The following is a 26712-nucleotide window of genomic DNA, read 5'->3' as shown; positions in this document are numbered from 1 at the left end:
TGGTGACCAGATCAAATGTCCTTCTTTTTGGAACACAGTGTCCTTTCCTTCCACAATCATAGTACAGACTGTAGTGAGGAATTGCTCTTCAACATCATCTGTATTTTCCACTTTGTTCTCCTCTAATGCATCCTTAGACATGGGAGCATGCAGATTGTGTAATGTGAATAAAGAATGGCTAAATTATTCATTAACCCTTTAATGACTGCCCAGTGTCGTTTGACAGCAAGCGGTGCAGGTCCTCAGTCTACAGCGACATCTTTTGGCATCGCTGCAGCTGAGGGAGGTTAAAGGCCAAAGCTCCAGTGCTAAGAACCAGCTGTTAGTAACCGCCTGGGTTCTTAGCACAGGCTCCGCTTCATAAGCCGGGGATGGGAGAGGCTCCAATACCGGCTGTTAACCCTTTAATCATTCTGTGGTCCATACCGTTTCATGATTAAAGTAGTCTGCAATTGGCTCACTGTGAAAATCTGAGCAACCCAGAGACTGGGGGAGCAATCTACAGTCAGCCCTGAGGGCCTATTAAGGACCCCAGGGCTGTTTGTGCAGCAATCCTGCTGTTAGGGCACGCTGTGGTTGCCCTAACAGCAACCTGTGTCATACTGACACAGAGCACGATGTATTAGCATACAGGAGCATACATTAGAAGTCTGAAATAAAGTTCTAACATAGTAGTCCCTTAATGGGATTTAACTTTTTTATATATATATATATATATATATATATATATATATATATTTATATAAATAATGTAATAAAAAATAAAAAATAAATTTAAAAAAATCTCACTCTGCCCCAAAAAATATTCCCATTATTTAGTGTAAAATACATTTCATTCTGCACAGAATAAATAGAAATTTAAAAAAAATTACATTTAGGTAGGTGTCCACACAACCATAATAACTTAAAAAATTAAATTATCCGTTTATTTCGTGTAAAACATGAATGGCGTAAAACATCAATTCAAAAAGCGACAAAAATAATTTTTGTAATCTATATTTCTGCAGCAAAAAAAAGATATAAATGACACTGCAATTTAATGCACTCCCGAACAACGCCAAAGAATAATAACATTTTTACAGCATAAAACAAGGCTTCAGACTGCCACATCAATGAAAAAATAAAAAAAAGTTATGGCTGCTGAAATGCAGAGAGGAAAAAACTAAAAAATTTTGCTGGTCATTAAGGCCTTTTCAGGCCTGGTTATAAAGGGGTTAAAAAAGAATTCATAAAAACAGGCCAACACAAATACAAAAGCTAGAATAGATATATTTTTCGATGTTATCCAAGAGCTACCTTAAAAGAAGCTATTGGAAATGCTATTGGTTGTTCCATTGCTGATTCGTAAGGCCTCCTGTACACGAACGTGTGCGCACTGTGGCTGTGCTGTGGCCCGCAAAATGCGGGCTGCAACGCACGGACACCGACCGTGGGGCAGTTGCAGCGGATCGCGGACCCATTCACTTTAATGGGTCCGCGATCCGGCCATTCCGCAAAAAGATAAGACGTGTTCTATCTTTTTGCGGAACGGAAGTATGGGACGAAACCCCACGGAAAGGACTTTGTAGTGATTCCGTAGGGTTCCGTTCCTTGCTTCCGTTCCGCACCTCCGGATTTGCGGACCCATTAAAGTGAATGGGTCCGCATCCGTGATGCGGAATGCACACGGAACTGTGCCCGTGTATTGCGGATCCGCAAATGCGGTCCGCAATACGGCAACAGGACACCTACGGTCGTGTGCTGGAGGCCTTAAGTAGTTTGTCAGCCGATCAACCAAGATATTTCCATCCCTGGAAATGTTCTCTTACTACTTCTCCTTTGGATTTCCTCTTCTACCCTTGACTGTAGCTGTAAATATTGACTATATGGATGTATTATTTGAAGTTGATATATGGACTGTATATTATGGTATACTACCTGACATTAAAGGGTCAATAAGTTTTGGAAAAACGTAGTATGTCATAGAGACATATCAAAATTTTTGATCAGTGGGGTCTAAGTGCGGAGACACCCACCAAAGAGAGAGAAGTGAACACATATCACGCTCTCGTTCCTCACTGTAGGAGATTGGCTCATTAGAATTCTATTCCATCTCAATTCGGACTTCTGCAGGGAGAAGGGAGAGTCCATCTCAATTGGGACTTCTGCAGGGAGACGGGAGAGTGCGATGTGCGCGCTCTTGTCTATCCTCGCTCTAGGAAGACACCCACCAATCAAAACTTTTAATATGTCTTTTTGATATATTAAGTTTTACCAAATTTCATTGACCCTTTAAAATACTGGAACATTACACTAAAGTCCATGGACACCTTTGACATGGAAAACATGTTTTTTTCACAAGTGTCAGTGGTTACCGCCAATTTAAAAAAAGTTGCACTAAGTCATAGTCTGCAATCTGCATTCCTTCATTAATTTTCAGATGCATCCTACTCCTAGTTTTCTCATGTCCCTCCCAGTAATACATGCTGGATCTGTGTGTCCAGGATGCTGCTGCCTTTTCCTTGCAAACTGCCTTGTTTGTGATTTTCCTCCCTCTCTACAGCCTGCGTGAGCAGCCCTCCTTGGAACCTCTCTCTTCCCACACGTATACCTATACCACCTCCTACTGCTATCTCTAAGTCCCCTTTCACAAGGGTGAGTATTCCGCGCGGGTGTAATGCGTGAGGTGAACGCATTGCACCCGCACTGAATCCTGACCCATTAATTTCAATGGGGCTGTGTACATGAGCGATGTTTTTCATGCATCACTTGTGTGTTGCGTGAAAATCTCAGCATATTCTATATGTGTTAAGCCTGGTGACATCAGCGCAGGTCCTGCTGAATGAAGATAGAAGGTTCTTCTATCTTCATTCAGCAGGACTTGCGCTGACGTCACCGCCCTCACCAACGTCAGCGAAGGTCCTTTTGCAGGTCCTTCAAGAAAAACAAAGAAGAGGATCCCGGCTGCGCGATCAAGTGGATGAGGTGAGTTATGTTTTTACTATTTTTTAACCCTCAATTGACATTTCACTGTGCATTCTGTATTAAAGAATGCTATTATTTTCCATTATAACCATGTTATAATGGAAAATAATAAAATCTACAGAACACCAAACCCAAACCCGAACTTCAGTGAAGAAGTCCGGGTTCGGGTCTGGGTACCACATTCAGTTTTTTCTCACGCGCGTGCAAAACGCATTGCACTCGCGCGGAAAAAACTGAACAACGGAACGCAATCGCAGACAACACTGACTGAAATTGCGTGCCTACTCGCACAATTTTCCCTGAACGCACCTGCATCGCATCCGGCCCTCACCCGCGACGCCCGTGTGAAGGGGGCCTAACAGTAACAGAAGGGAGGGAAAGAGCAGAAAGAACTGTCAGAGGCAGGAGCTCTGATGGACTTACATCACATTCAAAGGCAACAGCACCTAGGTAAAGAACTTACGCACTCTCTTCAGAAGCAAAACAGTGGGAAATTTTGAATAAAGGCAATTTAGAAAAGTTGCTAAATTTTGCAAACAAAACAAGCTAAGGTTTTCATAGCCTTTAAATTAACCTCTTTAACTGGGACAATGTTCTCAAAAATGAGTGTGGACACTAAATAGGATATTTTTAAAAACATCCTAAATTCTCATTGTTACATTCTTAAGGAAGTGAAAGCATTAAGGACAGGAAAAAAAAAAACAATGCCTAGAAAAAAAAATGTAAATCTAGCAATAAATAAATCAGTCTCACATGGTAGATGTGCCATTGTCAACACATTCTAATGCTCTTGCTCCCATCCTAATCCCATCTTTTCCCAATTGGATGAAAACAGCCTTCTAATAATATGCAAATTAGCTCCAAGTTGCCTTTGCACCTCGTTGCGTCCAAAGGCTCTGCTCATTCTCTTGAAGGCCGTGTCCCCACTACTTTGACTGACAGGGCTAGGCAGTGAAGATGTACTCACACCTGACTCTGAAGTCTTGCATTTGATACATGTGCACCATGTGGACGTCGCCGGGCGAATTTCATATACATGGTAAAAAGTTTAAAACTGAAAGAGTTGGCCTTTTCAAAGGTGATCATTGAGGAGTTGTAGAGGGCGATGAGGAGAAAGAGAATTTATTAAATATATATTTTCTCTACTGTATTCACTGAAATGTAGAGTGACAAAGTAAATGTGGCCTGTCTGACCCAGAAAGACGTGCAGAGACATCTTTAAAAAAAATAGGCAAATCACCTGGTCCAGTTGCCATACACCCATGTATCCTAAGGGAATTGAGTAATGTAATAGACAATTATTTCTAATATTTAAGGACTGATAGGGTCTGTTCCACAAGACTGGCACATAGTTAATGTGGTACCAATAATCAAATAAGAGTCAAAAAGTCCAAACTGTATAAACCTATAAGTTTAACATCTATTTTTGGTAAACTGAAGGGTTTCTAAGAGATGCTATTCTAGAGAATCTCAATGAAAATAAGTGTATAAAGCCATATCAGCATGGGTTTATAAGGGATCAGTCCTGTCAAAGTAATCAAATCAGTTTCTATGAAAAGGTAAGTTCTAGACTGAATCGGGGTGAGTCAATGGATGTCATATATCTTTACTTCAAAGCATTTGTTACTGTGCCGAATAAAAGGTTAGTATATAAAATGAGAATGCTTTGACTGGGGAAAAATGTGTGTATGTGGGTAAGTAACTGGCTCCATGATACAAAACAGAGGGTAGTTATTAGTAGTACATACTCAGAATGGGTCATCTTCACTAGTGGCGTACCACAGGGGTCAGTATTATAGGGGCCACTGTCACTAGTGGGGTACCACAGGGGTTGGTATTGGAGGGGTCACTGTCACTAGTGAGGTACCACAGGGGTAAGTATTGGGCCCTATTCTCTTCAATATATTTAATAATGATCTTGTATTAGGCTTGCATAGTAAAATATCATTTTTTGCAGATGACACTAAACTGTGTAAAGTAATTAACACTGAAGAGGACAGTATACTACTACAGAGGGATCTGGATAGATTGGAGGCTTGGGCACATAAGTGGCAGGTGAGGTTTAACACTGACAAATGTAAGGTTATGCACATAGGAAGGAATAATGCAAGTCACCTGTACATTCTAAATGGTAAACCACTGGGTCACACTGACATCATTTTTTTATTCCCAGGACTGTGACAAGGGGTCATCCTTTGTGTCTAGAGGAAAGAAGGTTCCTACACAAACATAGAAGAGGGTTCTTCACAGTAAGAGCAATGAGATTATGGATTTCTCTGTCTGAGGAGGTGGTGATTGTGAATTCACTAACAAAGAGTTCAAGAGGGGCCTGGATGTATTTGTGGAGTGTAATAATATCACAGGTTATATAGTTACAGGAATTCTGGAGAAGAGTCGATGATCCAGGAAGTTATTCTTTTTTCAGCCTTACAATTATGTTACTATGTCACTTTTATTAGTGGTTCAACCTGTGTGTGGTCTGATCATGTTATTTCTTTGTACCTTTACCACAGCAAAAAGTATACAGGAATTTTTAGAAACTGAGTTATCACGTTAACCTTTGGTACTATTGTTAGACGATAAAGAAAAGGTGTGTCTGGCAGTAAAGAAAACTAAAGCAGTAATGCCACATTTTACTCTGTCAAAGGCAAGGCATCTACACCTAGAATGACGAGTCAGTAAAGATCATACACCTACACACACCGCAAGTAGTTAAATAGCACAAACAGGTGGCCGTCCCTCTCCAAATACTTTACTAAATCTATCAAAGTTCAGGACAAACTTTCCAGGATGAAATGAACAGAATGTAACTCAGATTACCTAGAAGCAACACATACAGCATCTAAAGGTTAAACCATTCTACTATGCCCCTAGATGCATATTGGCAAATCCACTAAAAGACCTAACAAATGATCTGCTTTTCCAGCAAGCTAACTTGTGAAGTTGGTAAATTGTTAATCCCTCTCTGCAAGGAGGCAGTTCATGAGTAATAAAAGGAAGCAAAGTTCAGAGGTCTAGTGTGCCAAATTATAGAAAGATTTCTGCATGTTCGGCATACCTGTTAGCTGGCGGAGGACGGGAGAGGGCTGCAGTGGGGTTGTGTGCTTTCTGAATGATTTTCTCAAGTCTACTGAGTTTCAGTGCTCAAACAGCTCAAGGGCATCAGAGGACTCCAGTGTTTACTTAATACCGGTTGAGGAGGTGCTGTTACCACACCGCTCTACCTGACAGACCTTTACACTGCCTGTTCATCTGTGATACCTGGAATATAAAAAATAAAAACCTTAGAAGAACAATACCGTCTTCAGATTAATGAGAAAGGAACAGATGGGCATGCTTGCAGTACAGGCTGCCTGAAACACAATTACCTGCTAATAGACATTTCACACATGTATTAAATGTTTCTTAAAGTAGAGATCAGGATTTAACTAGTAATCCCACTACCGTCAGCCTCTCTACAGACAATACATTATATCAGACTGCATAGCCAATGTGAGTGGCATACAAAAATCTAAATGGGTCCGTGGGATGGTACAAATTTTGACAGGACAGAAGAGACTAGTGTTTGACTTCACCTCTAACTCCTTTCCATGACTCTTGGGTCAATTATCCAACCTTATTTGCTAGTTTTCTAGAGAGGGTCTATAAAGCTTAGAAGAGGATTTACTGCAGTGTTCCTCAACTCCAGTCCTCAGGGTCTACCTGACAGTCATGATTTGAGAATATCCCACAGAATGAATACCTGTGGTAGGTCCTGATGCATTGACACTAATTGCATCACTTGCTCAATACTAAAGTAATCTAGAAAACATGACCGGCAGGTGGGTCCTGAGGACTGGAGTTGAGGAACACTGCTTTCATGTAAGTTCACTTGTAAGTTGGTGAGTTCACTAAAAGAGTTCAAGAGGGGCCTGGATGTATTTCTGGAGTGTAATATTATTACAGGCTATAGCTACTAGAGAGGGGTCGTTGATCCAGGGAGGTATTCTGATTGCCTGATTGGAGTCGGGAAGGAATATTTTCCCCCTATAATAAGTAAAATTGGCTTCTACCTTACCATATTTATTGCCTTCCTCTGGATCAACTTGCAGGATAACAGGCCGAACTGAATGAACAGATGTATTTTCCTTCCTTACAAACCTTGTTACTATATTCTCTCCATTCTGTAGCAAAGAAGAGAAACATTGGGTCAACTACCTTGTTTAAGCTGGCCAAATACATGAGACAAAAGTTGGCGTAAACGATCATCCATGATGGTCGATGGCAGACTCTTTTCTGCCAAAAATGTAATGAGCCACAGTGGAAACTTTCAAACGTTGTCGGCCAAAACTGCCTTCTCTGGGCCCTTTGCCAAGATATGTTTATCTTGCTTCGCATGCCAAATTTTATGATGGTACAGCAGATACCTCTATAGGACACCAGTCATTCTAGATGTAGAATGTAAATCTCAGGTCACATGATTCTTTGTTTCTAACTTTTTCATCTTTGTGACCTGGGAGGAGCTCACCTGACACATTACTGTATGCACCTGTCAACTGGCACCTACACTGGAAAAGATAGCTGACACATAGAACACATACAAACTACTGTAACAGGGAGCACAAAGAGCACACTTTCAATGCAAACACTACGTGATAGATGCTTGTTCATTCTCATCAAAGGGAATGTTTCTCCTCTATTTTTTACCAAGTTAAACAAGATAATGAAACATTTTTTTTTCTACAGTTTTTATTTTTGGTTGTAGATTTTTTTTATTCTATTTTCTGTACACGCATCTGCACTGGCTTGAGCTGCTGTTAACCATACTAAGACTAAAATATATACTTTACAGCAGCCACATGAACCATAAGAATCTGAAGACTGAGGGATGTTCATTGACATCTATAGCGGGCGCTCTGTAGGGTGTGCAGAGGTCACTGTGCAGGGAAAGGGAGTAACTGTGACCATAACCTATTGTCAGTGGTGGATCCTGTGGTTATCTGCCACCATTTTTATAGTAGGTGTGTTACCTTTCACTGTAATCCCTCCTAGGATAATGAGATGACCACTGAGAATCAACCTCTATAGTTTCAGCCTATTATGAGTGCTGTGAGCCTAGGAGAGGATAGGAGGAGCAATAATGTAGGTTGTAGCTTTTACTAACTCTCCAAGCCACGTATTGATGGGAAGGACGCACCTGTTTTTCCCTACAGGCAACATCCTAGTTTTGGGGGTTCTGCTGTCAGTTTGGGTGCCATTGGTGGTGATAAGTGGTGCAGCAGTGAGGCAATGATGAGGCTGGGCTTAATGCAACTGTACATTACTGAAGTAGTTCAATAGATGGTTCAGTTGGCATATGCACTTTTCCAAGGCTGTGTTTGGGAGGAAGTATGCCCAGTGATAGTTCCCTCTAAGAATCTGTACGATCTTCCCAAATCTACCAAGCAACTGATCTCTCTCACTCTATCTATATAGTATCTCTGCAGTATCCTCAGTGGAGTATAGTCTCTTTTGTTATGTTGGGGAACCTGAAGTTTATTACTTCCACCAGTATGCAGAGAAGTCTGTAGCCTCAATGAAGGTGTGTTTCCTTTCTCGGACGAATGCTCTGCACTGTTCCTGTTCCATGTTGCTGTATAGCATTCTGCTGAATCCAGTAGCTTTTTCCCTCAAGGGCTGGCACATACAGTATGCTGTCACTTTGCTGCTTGTAATCCACAGGGTAAGAGATTTCCCTGTTAAGCTCCTCTCTTTGCTGCACACATGACCACAGCTCTCATTAGAGAGGAAGGGGTCGTGCCAGCCCTGCCTTACAACAGTAACTAGGAAACTCCCACTCTCTTCATATACAGCTTTTGGGACATGCAGTGCACAAGACCCATACACATTCAATATATACTCATATTCAATAGCTGACAGCCATCTCTACTGATGCCCGTCTGGCTCCCCCATACACATACATGTTCGGTTCAGCCAAACAAGCATGTGCATTCTATGGGAAGACACTTCTAGCGGCGGTTTATCTACCAGGAGAACAAAAAGATTGGGCAAAAATATTCGGGACCTCCTCATACACATTAGAGTTTCAGCCAAACAAAGTGGCTTAAGCAGACAATACACTAATGTGTATGGTAGCCATTTGTCTTGTGTACTGATGAGCAGAGAGCTCCCCTCACCCCTCATGGTGATGATTGACAGGCTGCTGTGCATACCTGCATATATAGCAGCCAGTCATCTATAAGTATATGTAGGATGTCTTTAGGGTACATAGTAGCCAAACAGCACTTTTTTTTTGTACCATTTAGGCTACTGTTCATACAGACTTGTAATTATAATAATTCTGTCCTTATATGGGCAAGCAAATCACGCTGAAAGATCTGCTTAAAGGGCTAGTCAACCCAAGCCTGCTGTACCTTTTGAAAAAAAATCCTAGTCACCTGCTCCCTGACGCTCCCTTCTGGCTTCTTAACTCCCTTAGACTGCCTTCCGGTTCCCTTCCTGGAAACTTCCAGATGGATGGGGTCAAATGCGCTGCTGCAGCCAATGACTGGCCCTAAGTGGCACATCGCCGCTAGATCACATGCAGAGACATGTCACTGCTGGGGCCAGTCATTGGTTGCAGAGGTACACGTGACCCTGTCTATCCACAAGTTTGCGGGATGGGGACTGGAAGACTGCAGAAGGGAGCCAAGGAGACAGAACGAAGTGGAGGGGAGCAGGTCAATAGGATTTTTTTCAACAGGTACAGCAGGCTCGAAATGGACATTTAAAAAAAAGTCCAAAAATCTGGAAACTCCTTTAAAGCATTGTCTCACCCCCATGGGGTATAATGTTAGGGCATATGCCATTTATTCATTATACAATAGGAAATCAAATCAAAGTTACACTTAGCCATCATATCCCTCTCAAGCCTCCCAAAAATACTGATTTAATTTATATAAAAAACTAAAAAATCCAATTGTCTACACAACCATTTAACTCTTCTGATGCAGTGTTGGTCAGACTCTCGTGAACTCTCACTGAGATTTTGCTGACGTCTCCATTGTCTCTAGTTGTTGATTTAAAGTTAGGAAATATCTCATCATACTTTTCTTTGTCACATTGTGTGGCGCTAAGTAAAACTCATGGATATGAGTCAGCTGAGGCCAACAGGGTTTTTTTTTGTTGCAAAAATAGCTTTTTGATAACATGTGTGCTGATTCTTCACTTTATGTTCCTGCCTTTTATCAGTATAGTGTCGTGTGCTTTCCTTTTATTGATTACATTTTGTAAAGATTGAGGAATAACAAGTGTAATGTTTTCAATGTCCTATTACTTAAAGGGGTATTCCCATCTGAGACATTGATGGCATATCGCTCGGATATGCCATTAGTGTCAGATAGCTGTGGGTCCCACATCTGGGGCCTGGTCCTATCTCTAGAATGGGACATCCGAAGTAAACAGAGAGCCACCCTAAATTCACCGCTATGGGAGTTCCCAAAATAGCCAAGTGCTGGCTCAACTATTTCCAGCAGAACCATAGCGGTGAATGGAGTAGTGTCCGCACTTGCGTGGTGGCCTTTCCATGCTATGGGACTTCCAAAGAGCACATATTTTCAGACCTCTATTATGCTCTCCTTCACTTCAGGTTCTCTAGATAGGAGCAGAGGTGGGACCTACACCGATCTGACATTGATGGCAGTTCCCAGACGGGCCAACCCATTTAATATCTGGGGCATAAAGGAGTTGTCTAGGACTGAAAAAAGATGGCTGATTTAGTCCAAAACAGTCCCACACCTGTCCACAGGTTGTGTGTGGTATTACAGCTCAGCCCCCTTCACTTCAGTGTAGCTGAGCTGCAATACACAGGTGTGGGAATGTTTTTGGAAGAAAGCAGCCATCTTATTCTAATCTTGGACAACCCCTTTAAAGCCAATAAAGGTTGTTTAAAGCAATTCCTAAATGAAGATTTTACTTTTCTCCATTATGCGGATAACCTCTTCAGTCAAATCACTGAAGAATAATACATGATTTACACACAATGCATGGTGACCTATGGCTCTGTAGTTCCTACACAGTAAGGAAACAGTCATTCGGTGGATCGGTGAGATTGGAACAACTTTTTCAACTTCCACCAATCAGATAGTGATGCCACATACTAGAGATGTTCATCACTTAAGGTCTCTTGCACATGAACGGTATTTCTTTTCTGTTTACATTCCGTTTTTTGCGTTCCGTATACGGACCGTTTACAGAACCATTCATTTCAATGGATCCGCAAAAAAAAAAAACGGAAGGTACTCCGTATGCCTTCTGTTTCCGCATTTCCGTTCTGTTCAAAGATAGAACATGTCCTATTATTGTCCGCATAACGGACAAGGATAGTACTGTTCTATCAGGGGCCAGCTGTTCCGTTCCGCAAAAAACGGAATGCACACGGACGTCATCCGTATTTTTTGCGGATCTGCTTTTTGTGGACCGCAAAATACTTAAAAAGCCATACGGTCATGTGCAAGAGGCCTAATACTGTGGGAAAAGCTATTTTAAAAAAAATTGTCTCACTGCAAATGCAAAAACATATAGGATAAGGCTACATGCACCCGACCGTATGTGTTTTGCGGTCCGCAAATTGCGGATCCGCGAAATAAAAACAAATGAAATCCGTATGCCATCCGTTTTTTTTGCGGATCCATTGTAACAATGCCTAAAACGGACAAGAATAGGTCATGTTCTATTTTTTTGGCGGGGCTACGGAACGGACATACTGATGCGGACAGCACACGGTGTGCTGTCCGCATTTTTTGCAGACCCATTCAAATGAATAGGTCTGCATCCTATCCGCAAAAAAAACGGAACGGACACAAAAACAAAATACGTTCGTGTGCATGTAGCCTAACTGAGCTTCAAATAAATCTGAAAGGTCATGCATGATCTTATCAGGGGACATAGCTTTAAGTTCCTGAACCCAAAGCAACATCCAAAACAGGACTTTTAGTGGTGCACCTACCTCTGTGCTTGCTCCACCTACAGTTCTATTGCTTTGGGATGTGGTTGTTCAACTAAGAGAATTGGGCAATATGCATTGGTGCTTGGGCCCCTGATCTTTTGGGACCCTTGCAACGCCCCTGCCTACCACCAAAGTGGCTTCTTCTAATGGTTTCCTGACTCTGCCTACTTGTCTTGCCCCTGATTTTTGCCAGTTTAGACTCATTTACATAACAATGCCACTTTTCATTTTTTCGGGGCCACTTTAAAGGACATCAGCAGATTTGTCCCTATGACACTGGCTGACCTGTTACATGTGCACTTGGCAGCTGAAGGCATCTGTGTTGGTCCCATTGTCATATGTGCCCGCATTGCTGAGAAAAATTAGGGGGGTCATTTATTATAAAATAGATGCCACGTTTGGGGCGTATTTAAGGCTCAGATTTTGTCGCAAAGATATCTTGCAGCAAAATTGGTGCCTTTTGCCCTGTGTATGCCCACTTACTCCTTTTTTCGTCAGTTCAGAGAAAAGTGAGCCTGGCGTGGGCGGGGAGGGCTGGCAAGCCGTCTGATTCATTACTTTCTATGTCTGTTTTTGGCATAGAAAATGACTTAAATGTAGACCAGCAAGGGATCACGGCCGCCGTTAAAGCGCTCAAGTTATGCAGAGGCTGGCGCTTCTACATAACTTAGGCGCATCAAGCGGCAGCAGATATGGACTAAGACCAGCGTCTAAATCACCAGTCTTAGTAAATAAATGTTCACCTAAGTTTTAATATATACAAATGAACCTCTAGGAGCAACGGGGCGTTGCGATTATTCCTGAAGGCTCTGCTCTCTCTGCAACTGCAGTGTCTTCTCTGCTTTAATTGACAGGACCAGGCTGTGAGATCATCATCATGTCTGGCCCTGTCAAAGTGCCTCTAGGTGTAACGCAGTGGCGTACATATAGCGGTCGCAGGGGTCGCAGTTGCGACTGGGCCCGGCACCCCAGGCCCCTGCGCTAATCTGTCTTGCGGTCAGCCGTCAGCGCCTGGCCCGGGCAGGAGAGAGCACGGCGTCGGCGTCGCGGCAGGTCTCGCGCGCCTGCCTGAACTCACGCAGCAGACGGGACCCGGACGGGAGAGAGACGGAGAGCGAGGACCGCCGAGCCGAGGAGACAGCACAGTTCACTTCCCCTAGGCTGCACTGACTGGAGTAGTGAGGGGGCCCCCCTGGCCCTGGCAGATGACCGGGGGGGAAGGTGTTTGAGCTGGCCGAGTAGTGGGGGCCCTGGCCTGCGATGGCCAGCCCGGTTGGCGAGGGGGGGGCTGAATTTATTGATGGGATTGGGGTCTTTTGGGGCCTGGGCTGATGCTGATCTGAGGGGTCTTTCGGCTAATGATTGATCTGGTGGCTGATGGGGGGGTCTTTGGGCTGATGATCTGGTGGCTGAGTTGGGGGGTCTTTAGGCTGATCTGAGGTCTGATGGGCATGGGGGGCTGAGTGGGGGTCTTTGGGCGGATCTGAGGTCTGATGGGGGTTGACTGGGGGTCTGATGGGGGTCTTTGGGCTGATCTGAGGTCTGATGGGGGCTGACTGGGGGTCTTTGGGCTGATCTGAGGTCTGATGGGGATGACTGGGGGTCTTTGGGCTGATCTGAGGTCTGATGGGGGCTGACTGGGGGTCTTTGGGGTGATCTGAGGTCTGATGGGGCCTGGCTGGGGGTAGGATGGGGGTCTTTTGGCTGATCTAAGGTCTGATGGGGACTGACTGGGCGTCTTTGGGCTGATCTGGGGGCTGACTGGGTGTCTGATGGGGGCTGACTGGGCGTCTTTGGGTTGATCTGGGGGCTGACTGGGTGTCTGATGGGGGTCTTTGGGCTGATCTGAGGTCTGATGGGGGCTGACTGGGGGTCTGATGGGGGTATGAAACTAAGATGTCTGTCTGTCTGTCAAACTCTGCAGAGATGAGAGATGGCTGAAAGAAATCATCATGGTGGTCTTGTCTGAATGGAGAAGATGAAGAAAGAGAACATCTACTGTACATCAAAGGAGACGTCACTGGATGTAAGAGGTATGGGCGCGATATATAGGTAGGGCTGTGCATGGGTGTGGCTTGAGGGTGGGCGACTGGGTGGGGACACAGGGGCCTCATAATCTCCTATTGCCCGGGGAAGTGCCCCTCCCGAGACCAGGCTCTGGATCCGCCACTGGGGGGGGGGCGGCGGCGGGGGGGGGCCCATGGATGAGTTTCGCACAGGGGCCCCATGGATTGTGTGTACGCCACTGGTGTAACGACTACGCCCCCGTTGCTCCTAGAGGCTCATTTGCATATATTAAAACATCATTTTTCTCAGCAATGCGGGCACATATGAACATGGGACCAACACAGATGCCTTCAGCTGCCAAGTGCACATGTAACAGGTCAGCCAGTGTCATAGGGACAAATCTGCTAACAGATGCCCTTTACGTTTCCAGTCTCCCCTGCATGTGTCCTTTATATTACTGGCATTTTCTTTGTGCCCCGTCAAGCACCGGTACTCAGGAGTGGCTACTACCTTCGACTTCTTATAGCTTTGCCCGTGGAATTATCATATTACAGTAGTATCGTAAGCTGCCTGACACACCAATTGGATTTCAGTTTGCCTGATCCTGTTTGTGCCTTTTTGTGTGTATTCAGCCAATGACTGTCTTATTGTTACATGCCCAACTTTTGGCTCAAAGACGAACGGAAGAGGAACATTTACGAATGATGATGCTATGTTTCTAATTAAAATCTATTACAATACTAAAGCAGCCCATACACATTAGACAGATGTTGGCTTAACACTTTTTCGGCTGACAACCATGTCCCCCTACTCTCCATTAATGTGCACATTTTGCTTGGCAGAACATTCATGTGTATTTTAATGAGGAGAAGTAAATAAGTAGATGAGGCTATACTAAATGTTTAATTACATGCATTTCCAAAAGTATTCAGATCCAGGTGCTGGTTTGAAAACTGCACAATATGTTTCATGGGACAACCCCTTTACCAATGGGAAAGCACTGTACCCCATCCATCCCCACAAGGATTAATAAAACTTCCAAAGATTTCATTTCCTGGGCTTTTACCATGACCCTGGGCTTTTACCATGACCCTGGGCTTTTGACACTATGTGCAGACTATACAGGTGATGCAATAATTCTTTCAAAAAGATTCATTGGCGTAATGTTATACTGATCTTTATAATACCCTATCCCAGATCCTGATAAGAAGGCAGTCTGGTTGTTTACCTGACATTTTCTTTTAGTAAGATATAGGTTGTGTGACATCAAGACATGGACTATTACCAGGTTGTTAAATGAGACTTTTGCCCAGAGAGTCAACTCCTGAACTCTTTCTCCTCTTTCCAATGTAAAAACATTGCATTTTCATGCAGCCACCTCTAGGGTGAGTTCAATGCAAGCAGATTACTACAGCTTCCATTTCACTCAACTGTAACTGCATAAATTCCTATGCACTGAGCTCCCCTAGAGGTGACTGCAGACAGCGAGTTTTGTAATAGATGGCAATCAGAAAAATCATCATTGTATTTATACCAGTTGTCGTGTGTAAATACTTTGAGAAATACTTTCAGAATCAGTGCTATATTTCTGAAGCACCTGTTCCATTTTACTTATATAGAAGTAGAATAAAGTGGGTGAGTAATTAAAAAAAAATTATAATAAATAAGTCACTTATTTATTATAATTTTTTTAAATAAAATTGTGTGCTTAATTTAAAAAATGTAAATTCATCAGAAATCTGGGGCGTTGGGCTCTGCATTCTGCATTGCCTAGGAGTGATTGATGCATGTGTACTGGAAAATAGTGATGGCCATGCGGTTCGCCCAGTGGTCGGTTCGAGACGAACTTTGCGAGTTCGCGATCCGCCTAACATGCGAACATATGGCAAAGTCAGCGCGCGCCATATTCTTTTGCATTGCGCCGAACTTTGACCTATTCAACAGGAAATCCCAGCAACAGTTGCTGGAATTTCCTGTTGAATTGATTGATGGGGACTGCCCCTTCCCGTGCAACAGTTGGAGGATCGTGAGCTGTCTGTTTGGTGTCTTGAACTTTGACCCATGACATATACATCATGTGGGGCAGGTCAGCCAATTGAGACATTTCAGCACATGGACACACCCCCTACCCTATAATAGAACCCAATCTGGCAGCCATTTTACATGATGTGTTTTGCCAGTGTAGGGAGGGGTTGCATTTTGGAGCAGGGACAGGCTGTTAAGAACTTAGGGACACCAAACGCTAGCTAATAGGGCCATAAAAGTCCTTTTAAGGACTTGTAACATTGTGCTATCGATAGGTGTGATACACAGAGGGTGTGATATACTTATACTTTCTAACATAGAAAGTATATTATAGTGTATTCTTCCAGAAAATACTGATTGAGGGCTGCGATCTATCAGCTTCCACAAAATAGTGATAGAGGTTTTCCATATACCTGCAACCACAAAATACAGATTGCGGGTTTTGATATACCAGCTTCAACTAACAACTGATTGAGGCCTGTCATATATCAGCTTCCATAAAATAGTGATTGAGGGTTTCCATATACCTGCGTCCACAACATTAATGCTTGAGGATGATATACCAGCTTCAACTAACAACTGATTGAAGCCTTTCATATATCAGCTTCCACAAAATAGTGGTAGAGGTTTTCCATATACCTGCGTCCACAAAATTACTGCTTGAGGGAGATATACCTGCTTCAATTAACAACTGATTGAGGCCTGCCATATATCAGCTTCCACAAATACTGCTCTTCTCTAGGGACTTTGGCACAGGGTCATTTGGAAAATGACAGGCAGAGGAAGAGGCAGGCCGTTCTGCAGGGGTAGTAGGGGTTGGGCAGGTGCACCAGGCCGGAGCCTAAGTGGGAAGTTGGAGAAGGTGCGTGCGATTATGACAAAGGACGCACCAGAGTTGGTTGAGTGGCTCACTCAGCCTTCCGCTTCTGCACCCTCCTCGTCCTCTGTATCTGCACCCTCCTCACTCTCTGCTGTGTGCACCACCAAAGACACCACCACTACCGCCACCATAGCCCCTCCACTCGCTTCAAAGGAATTATTTTCCCATCCATTCCCAGACCTTACCGATGCGCATCCATTCTTGGAATCGGATGAAGAAGAGGAGGTAGCAACGGCCACCACCCAGCGGTCTGACAACAGTACCTAGATCAGCCCGAGGAGGGTGGTTCCCGCTGATGACGATGATGACGTGTCGATGGACAGCACATGGGTGCCCAAAAAAGAGAAAGAGGAGGGGAGTTCAGAGGGCGAGACGGAGCAGCAGATAGGGGGGAGAAGGAGGAGAAGCAGGCAGAACTCGCAGTGCACAGGAGGCAAATAACAGACTGCAAATGTATCTGGTGCGATCCATCCACCATTCACGGTCACATCTTGCGCTCCCAGGACGCCGGCACATGGCTCCACAGTGTGGGCTTTTTTAACGTGTCAGCTGCTGACAATGGTGTTGCCATCTGCAGCCTGTGGTGTCAACGCATAAGTCGCAGTAAGCCCAACACTCACCTAGGGACGACCACCTTAAGAAGGCACCTGGCCTCCCATCACCGAGCCCAGTGGGAGCAACACCGTCAGAACCCACAAAGCCACACTCCCTGCACTCCACGTCCTGCCTCTTCTCCTTGTTTTCTCTCCTCCCATTTGTCCTCCACTCCACCTTCCACCGTGCCGTCATTGCGTTCATCTGGCACAAGGCAGGCTTCCGTGGCCCAAATGTTCGAGCGTGAAAAAAAAGATTACGCCGGATAATCCTCTTGCCCAACGGCTGACCGCTGGCTTGTCGGAACTGCTAGCCCGCCAACTACTGCCATATAAATTGTGGACTCGGAGGCCATTGGCATACCGCAATGGAAGGTCCCCGGAAGGAAATATTTCTCCCAGAATAGCATCCCTGAACTATATGGCCACATTCAGCGGCAAAGTTAATATATCTCAGGCACACAGTGTAGGTGCCAAGATACATCTGACCACAGACACGTGGTCTAGCAAACACGGGCAGGGAAGGTACATAACATAACCATTAAGCATGTAACCCATGGCACCCGTGTGGATTTGGTGTTACCGCCACGGATTGCATGCAGGCCTGCCTCTTCTTCTCCTCCACCTACTCTATCCTCCGTCTCTTCCTCTGCTGACTCCTCCTTTTCCACTGCTACTGCCTCTTCTGCTACACCCCCCAAGCTCCCCAGAACCTATTCGACATCCCAGGTAAGACGTTGCCATGCTGTGCTGCAGCTGTTGTGCCTGGAAGCCAAGAGCCACACCGGTCCTGCACTACTTTCAGCTCTGCGGTCCCAGGCCGATCAGTGTCTAACCCCGCTCAATTTGACAGTTGGTAAAGTGGTGTGCAACAACGGTGTCAATATGCTGAGCGCGTTGAAAGAGGGCAAAATGACACGTGCCATGCATGGCACACATCCTGAACTTAGTCATGCAGCGATTCGTTGCCAAATACCCCGGGATCCAGGACGTCTTGCGGCAGGCCAGGAAAATCTCCAGCCATTTTAGAAGATCTTACATGGCCATGGCCCGTCTTGCTGACGTTCAGCGGCGACACCACTTGCCCGTCAGACGTCTGATTTGTGACTGCCCGACGTGCTGGAACTCCACCTTGTATATGCTTGATAGGCTGCTCCAGCAGAAATGTGCAGTTAATGACTACCTGTGCGAACTCTGCGGCAGGACAGGTTCTGGGGAACTTGGTTTCTTTTCACCATGCCAGTGGCTGCTCATGCGCGACACATGCAGACTTCTGCAGCCATTTGATGAGATCACCAAACTGATCAGTCGCAGCCAGGGCGCCATCAGTGACATCATACCTTTACGCCTTCTTTCTGGAGCGTGCATTGCATCGTGTCATTGATCAAGCCGTCGAGGAGCAGGAGGTGGAAGATGAGGAAATCGCAATGCTGGATGAATTCCTGGGGGGGGCTACTCCATCTGAGGCAAGTCAGCAGGAGTCTGAAGAGGAGTCAGAGGAGGATGGTGGATGGGGGGAGGAGGAGGAGCAAGAAGAGCAGGCTTTAAACTTTTCTGGGATCCCTGGTGTTGTCCGTGGCTGGGGGAGGAGACCGAGGATGACATTCTCCTGGGCGATGAGCAGGAGCTCCACTACTTAGTGCAAACGGACAATTTAGTGCAAATGGGGGCTTTCATGCTCCAGTTTTTGAAGAGGGACCCCCTTATAAAAAGCATAATAGTCAAGGACCTGTACTCGGTGGCAATGTACTTAGACCCGCAGTACAAACACAAAATGGAGGACATGTTATTAGCATCACAGAGGGCTGTCAGAATGCAGCATTTCCAGGCCTTGCTACAAGAGATACTGCATTCTGCTGTTGCAGGCACTGGCAGAGGAATTTCCACCCACAGCGAAACAGGTGCAGGTACCAATCCTACCGAGCATGCAAAAAGAGGACAGTTTGAAGATGTGTTGGTCACTTTGGATTTGAGATCATTCTTGCAGCCAACCCATCGACAGCCGCCCTCCGGATCCAGCCTCAGGGAACGCCTAGACCGACAGGTGTCCGACTACATCGGGTTAACTGCTCTGAGAAGAGAGGAACCCCTTGACTACTGGGTGTGCAGGCTTGACCTATGGCCAGAGCTGGCACAATTTGCCATGGAACTCTTGGCTTGCCCCTCGTCCAGTGTCCTGTCTGAAAGGACGTTCAGCGCAGCAGGGGGGATCATGACCGATAAGCGCACTCACCTAGCTCACGACAGTGTGGACTACCTCACATTTTTTTAAATGTGATGACCACGTGTAATTGAATTTCCTCATGCCAGCCCACACATATCCGCCACCACACAGAACAAAGAATGGTCCTTGCCTTATGTATATACAGCGGCATAAAAGGTGAATGCCTAATTTTTGGGGCCTGCACTGGCCGACAGTTACATATTTATCCTGTGACCGCCTAATGTACCTCCAGCCACAGAATCCAAAGTTCTTTGCTGTCAGGTGAATGCCTATTGCCTAATTTTTGGGGCCTGTACTGGCCGACAGTTATATTTTTTATCTCTAGCTACATAATCACACTCCTGTCTCACTCCCCTGCCTCTCATTATGGTGGCGTATGAATCACATTCACCAGGACCTTTTAATGTTACAGGGTCATGTGACTGTGCCCCCCACCCCATACTGTGCCCCTCACCCCATACTGTGTCCCCTTATACCCTGCATTGTGCCCTCTTACCACACCCTGTGCAGTGCCCCTAGTCATTCCCTGTACTGTGCCCTCTTATACCCTTTTATCCGTTCACGGTATGACGGTGTTATCCGGTCACTTTACAGAGGTGTTATCTGGTCAATGTATGATGGTGGTATCCAATAACTGGATGGCCTTAACTGTATCCCTTTCCCTACCCGCGCCATTTTTTTTATACCTGGCATGAGTGGGAAAAATATGCAGATTGCGGTGCCAAGGACCTTGGCGCCACAATCTGTGTCAGAAATAGGCCTAACATAGATGTATTTCTATATAATAAATGACCATCTAAATGTATTATTATTCGGGGGTAGGGATAATATCTTTATATTATATAGATTCTAGTTTATTATACTGTGCCCTGTTTTTTCCAGTAGAAAATGATCATTCGGAAACAAAGTCCTCATCACTGACCTGGTGACGTCATCATGCTCACCGTGGGTTTTCTTCAATAAAGACTGGAGCAGACAGTCTCTCAGTGATCAAGTGGATGAATTAACCCCTGAAAGGCTGCATGTGAGCCACAGATGCAGCAATCAGCGTTGAACGTGGCATCTGAGGGGTTAAATGATTTGGGGGCTACGCAATCACTGTACAATGGAAAACGACTTGAGTCAAAGTAATTTGTAACTAATTGAATTTCTTGTCAAAATTCAGCAAAGCTGCCGAATAAAATTTTTCAAAACTTCACTTATCTCTATCCATAATTAATAAAAGATCTGTGCTTTAGATAATGGAATCTTATGATAATAAAATAATGTCAAAGAGATAAAGTATTTACTTACAGTTGTGTTCAAAATAATAGCAGTCAGAAATCACTAACCTGATCAATCACTGTTTTTGGTAGAAATGATATTTCTACATGGCAAATAATTTTCTAGCAGGTGTAGTAGAGTAATAGAAATCCAACAGACCTAACAGTCATGACATGCATGCTGCTGATTCTGTGTAATTGAATCACTAATTGAAAGGGGCATGTTCAAAATAATAGCAGTGTTCAATGAGTGAGGTCATTCATTCTTTGAAAAAACAGGTGGCAATTATTGCCCTTATTTAAGGAAGGAAGGCAGCAAATGTTGAACAAGCTGGTTACAGTGCATTTCTCTCTGAAATTCTGAGGAAAATGGGTCATTCCAGAAATTGTTTAGAAGAACAGCGTACCTTGATTAAAAAGTTCATTGGAGAGGTTAAAGGGATTCTGTCATCAAGATTTTCGATATGGAACTGTTCATATCATCCTCTCAGTCTCCATTATCTAATTCAAAATATACTAGTTTTACCCCCACCCGGAGGAACAGCCCCTTGGGCACGCTAGTAAGGTAATTAGCATATTAATAAAACCGATTTTTATCCAAAATGAAAGGACAGGTGGGGGTAAAACTAGTATATTTTTAATTAGATAATGGAGACTGAGAGGATGATATGAACAGCTCCATATCGAAAATCTTGATGACAGAATCCCTTTAAAACATATAGAGAAGTGCAGAAAATGATAGGCTGCTCAGCTAAAATGAACGCAAATACTTTATAATGGCAACCAAAACCTGAAAGACGTAGAAGAAAGCGAAAAACTACCATTCGAATGGATAGAAGAATAGCCAATGGCAAGGACTCAGCCAACAATCAGCTCCAGGAAGATCAAAGAAGGTCTAAAGTTACCTGTGAGTACTGTTACAATTAGAAGACGCCTATGTGAAGCCAAGCTATCTGCAAGAAGCCCCCACAAAGTCCCACTGTTGGAAAAAAAGACATGTTCTGAAGAGGTTACAATTTGCCAAAGAGCACATTGACCGGCCTAAAGAGACATTTTGTGGACTGATGAAAGGAAGATTGTTCTTTTTGGGTCTAGTGGCCGGAGACAGTTTGTCAGACGACCCCCAAACACTGAATCCAAGCCACAGTACACTGTGAAGACAGAGAAGCATGGTGGCACAAGCATCATGATATGGGGATGTTTCTCATACTACGGTGTTGGGCCTATTTATCGCATACCAGGGATCATGGATCAGTTTGAATACATCAGAATACTTGAAGAGGTCATGCTGCCTTATGCTGAAGAGGAAATGCCCTTGAAATGGGTGTTCCAACAAGACAACGACCCCAAACACACCAGTAAACGTGCAACATCTTGGTTCCAGACCAACAAGATTGACGTTATGGAGTGGTCAGCCCAATCACCGGATCCTAATCCAATAGAAAACTTGTGGTATGACATCAAAAATGCAGTTTCTGAGGCAAAACCAAGAAATAGAGAAGAACTGTGGAATGTCGTCCAATCATCCTGGGCTGGAATACCTGTTCACAGGTTGGTTGACTCCATGCAACCCAGATGTACAGCAGTTCTCAGAAACAGCCGTTATACAACTAAATATTAGTTAAGCGATTCAAAGGAAAGCAAAATCTTCAAACATTTTTCAGTTTATATAGTGAATGTTTGAGTTTGTAAAGAAGAATACAAACACTGCTATTTTTTTTGAACAGTCTAATATTCACTTTTCTTCAATTGTTTTAGAGGAACAAAACAAATTTGATATATTTTTCTTCATTTTTTGATCTGGAATAGAATGTGTAGTGTTCCCAATGCATTTGTGTGTATGGAAATAAAAGCTATTAGAAGGATTTTGAGCTTTATTCACTTTAAACACACTGCTATTATTTTGAACACAACTATATGTGTCTTACTTAGGTCAAGTTTCAGTTGAAAGCCTGGCCTGTAACATAACAAATCACCATAGAATTCCATAGAAAAACTTGGAATGGGGCTCTATTCCATTGCAGTCACTTTTAGCAGCAAATAAGTTAAGGCACCTCTACACGAAAGTGGAACCCCACTGGCTGCTGGGCCCCATAGGAACCATTATGAATGCAACCTGGTGGTTCACATGAAGCTCCTGGTTATGGACACCTTTACTGTTTACACTGAAATTTGTAAATTCAGCTTCTGCAGAGGGTGTATAAGTCCTTCACCTAGCTGTTGCTGCAGCTGAATCGGACATAAATCCTTCACAGCACCTGCTTCTGACATCTCTATCTGCTCTTCTGTCAGTGGTAGATAGCAGAAGGGAGGGGGAGGAGGTTGTACATGGCAGATGTATGGAGAGGGGGCAGAGGCTACAAGGAGGGTAGCTCACCTAGACTGTAGATAGGGAGGAAAGCACACACAGGGCAATTTTCAGGGGGAAGACAACCACTTCTTGGACACACATAGTTTCAGCATATATTATTGGAAGTGACACAACCACATGATAAAAGTCTGAAAATAGGAGCACTGTATATGTTATATAGTCTAAAGGAGCTTTTGAGGGTTTTACACTGATAGTCTATCATCTTCATTTATTTATCGAGGTAAGTTCACATTGCCAAGGAACCACGTGTATTTGTCTCCTATGTGGCCAAAAACGATGTGCTATATAAGATTTTGGTTCTTTCAGCTACAAACGGTTCAGTTAGTTCCCTCCCAAATAATGGAACCTTCTAATTTACTTTATTTAGTACCCGTCTCACAGCCCAGATAGGTCCAGGATTCATACCGACACAAGCAGTGCACTGAGCACCCCTCAACTTTCCTGTGACCTGCTTAAGGAGGGTGGCTGTCCGGCTCAGGTCATTAGCTAAGTCAGCCCACTTCTCCATCATGGCTGATGCAGAGATAGAAAAGGAGGCTGGCCTAGATAATGACCTGACTGCCAATCCCTTCAAGCACGTCACCCACAAAGGGAGGTTGGGGAAGCTCAGCTCACTGCTGGTGTTAGAAGAAGTGGAACAAATGCGGACGTGGAGCTTCCTGGATTGCAAGATTTCTGCTGAAAAAGAGCGAAGGAAACAGTTTTGAAAAATAAAGTAGATATGTCAGTAAAAGTTCAATGACTTCAAAAAACAATATATAGAACTTCTTTAACAGATTGACACATAGGTTATGGATGACTTTTTACTTGGTGTACTTCCTGCTTTCCACATCAAGGGACTAACCTGGTGTGAAATTTTATTGCGAATATGAACACAATGTGCCATCATGTGGTTAAATAAGATTTTTTAAAGTCTCATTGCATGTGACTGTATTAAGTTCTTCCCCAAACAAACCATTGTTTGTAAAAGCATGAAAGTAAGAGGATTACAAATCACAGCTTGCATAACCTGTCAGCTCTTAGTGAGAACATATGGAAAATAAGATGCTTCACACCACGCTGCATGGGCACACTGGGGTTCCAGGTTGTTGGGGTAACATTAATTAAACAATATAACAATACCTCAGTGTTACTCTGCTAGGTAGACCGCTCTAAATGTGTGTGCTTAGGCTAGTTTCACACTAGCGTTAAAATCATCGTATCCAGTATAGCCAGAAAGGGTCGGAGCACCGCCAGGCTCCATAGACTATAATGGGATCCGGTGGGGATTCAGGCTATTTCCAACATTAGTGCCAGGATTTGGCCAGACAAAAAACGGTGCTTGCACTAATGCTGGAAACAGGCCGGATCCCTATCAGGTCCCACTATAGTCAATGGGCTCCAGTGATGCAGGCAGCATCTAGCTATGCCAGATAAAAAGCTTTTCCTCTGCCGAAACAACTCTAGTGCCTTAGACTTCCATATTTTCCTCCTTTGATATATGTTTGATATAGTGAAAAGTTGGAGCAGGTTTACACCATCTATAAGTATTGAGCACCGTTAAAGGGGTTTTCCGGTTTGCATTAACATCCTTAAGCCTCTAGAAGCATGAGCCCTTTAGGAGCAATGGGGGCGTGGCCATTACTCCTAGAGGCTCAGCTCTCGCTGCAACTGCCAAATCCTCGGCACTTTGATTGAGTTTAGGGGAAGTCAGGGCCAGGTGTGATGCAGACAGTTGCAGAGAGCAGAGCCGCTAGGTGTAATGGTAACGCCCCCGTTGCTCCTAGAGACTCATTTGCATGTATTAAAACTTCATCTTTCTCAGCAGTGCGGTCACATATGAACATGGGACCAACACAGATGCCTTCAGCTGCCAAGTGCACATGAAACAGGTCAGCCAGTGTCATAGGGACAAATCTGCTGACAGATGCCCTTTTAATTTAGAAGTCCATTGAGTCTGATAACATATACTGGGGTAAACACTATACTTCTAAGGTTATATTACTACTACTATAGTATACTCCTATACTACTACTATGCTATACTAATACTACTACTACTACTACACTATACAAGTAAGTAATAACATATACTGGGGTAAACACTATACTACTAAGGTTATATTACTACTACTATAGTATATTACTACTATGCTATACTACTATTACTACTACTACTACTACTACACTATACAACAAAGTAATAACATATACTGGGGTAAACTCTATACTACTAAGGTTATATTACTCCGACAACTACTACACTATACTACTACTATAGTATACTACTACACTACTACTACTATGCTATACTACTACTACTACTACTACTACTACTACTACACTATACAACTAAGTAATAACATATACTGGGGTAAAAACTATACTACTAAGGTTATATTACTACTACTATAGTATATTAGTACTATGCTATACTACTACTACTACTACTACTACTACTACACTATACAACTAAGTAATAACATATACTGGGGTAAACACTATACTACTAAGGTTATATTACTACTAATTTGCAGACTCTATACTGAATTTGCAGACTCTATACTGAATTTGCAGACTCTATACTGACAGGGAATGTCCCACAGGATTGGCGCGTGGCATATGTGGTGCCAATATTCAAAAAGGGGCCAAAAACAGAGCCTGGAAACTATAGGCCGGTAAGTTTAACATCTGTTGTGGGTAAACTGTTTGAAGGTTTTCTGAGAGATGCTATATTAGAGCATCTCAACGGAAATAAGCAAATAACGCCATATCAGCATGGCTTCGTGAGGGATCGGTCATGTCAAACTAATTTAATCAGTTTCTATGAGGAGGTAAGTTCTAGACTTGACAGCGGCGAATCAATGGATGTCGTATATCTGGACTTCTCCAAAGCATTTGACACTGTACCGCATAAAAGGTTAGTATATAAAATGAGAATGCTCGGACTGGGAGAAAACGTCTGTATGTGGGTAAGTAACTGGCTCAATGATAGAAAACAGAGGGTGGTTATTAATGGTACACACTCAGATTGGGTCACTGTCACTAGTGGGGAACCACAGGGGTCAGTATTGGGCCCTATTCTCTTCAATATATTTATTAATGATCTTGTAGAAGGCTTGCATAGTAAAGTATCAATTTTCGCAGATGACACTAAACTGTGTAAAGTAATTAACACCGAAGAGGACAATATACTACTACAGAGGGATCTGGATAGATTGGAGGCTTGGGCAGATAAGTGGCAGATGAGGTTTAACACTGACAAATGTAAAGTTATGCACATGGGAAGGAATAATGCAAGTCACCCGTACATACTAAATGATAAAACACTCGGTAACACTGACATGTAAAAGGATCTAGGAATTTTAATAAACAGCAAACTAAGCAGCAAAAACCAGTGTCAGGCAGCTGCTGCCAAGGCCAATAAGATAATGGGTTGCATC

At 43.8% G+C, this 26712-nt stretch overlaps 1 protein-coding gene across 2 annotated transcripts in view; it reads right to left on the bottom strand.

Moving 5' to 3' along the window:
- The window catches only part of RBM47 (RNA binding motif protein 47), a 145869-nt gene that overhangs the window by 64281 nt on the left and 54876 nt on the right, over positions 1 to 26712 (bottom strand). For both annotated transcript variants that reach the window (XM_040418945.1, XM_040418946.1), the window contains one exon: positions 6023 to 6225. The gene's annotated coding sequence lies outside the window, so the exon portion shown is untranslated. The remainder of the gene's footprint in view (positions 1 to 6022; positions 6226 to 26712) is intronic.

This window comes from Bufo bufo, chromosome 2 (genome assembly GCF_905171765.1).
Source record: "Bufo bufo chromosome 2, aBufBuf1.1, whole genome shotgun sequence".
Classification (NCBI taxonomy): Eukaryota; Metazoa; Chordata; class Amphibia; order Anura; family Bufonidae; genus Bufo; species Bufo bufo.
This window is presented reverse-complemented; position numbering and strand designations above follow the sequence as displayed.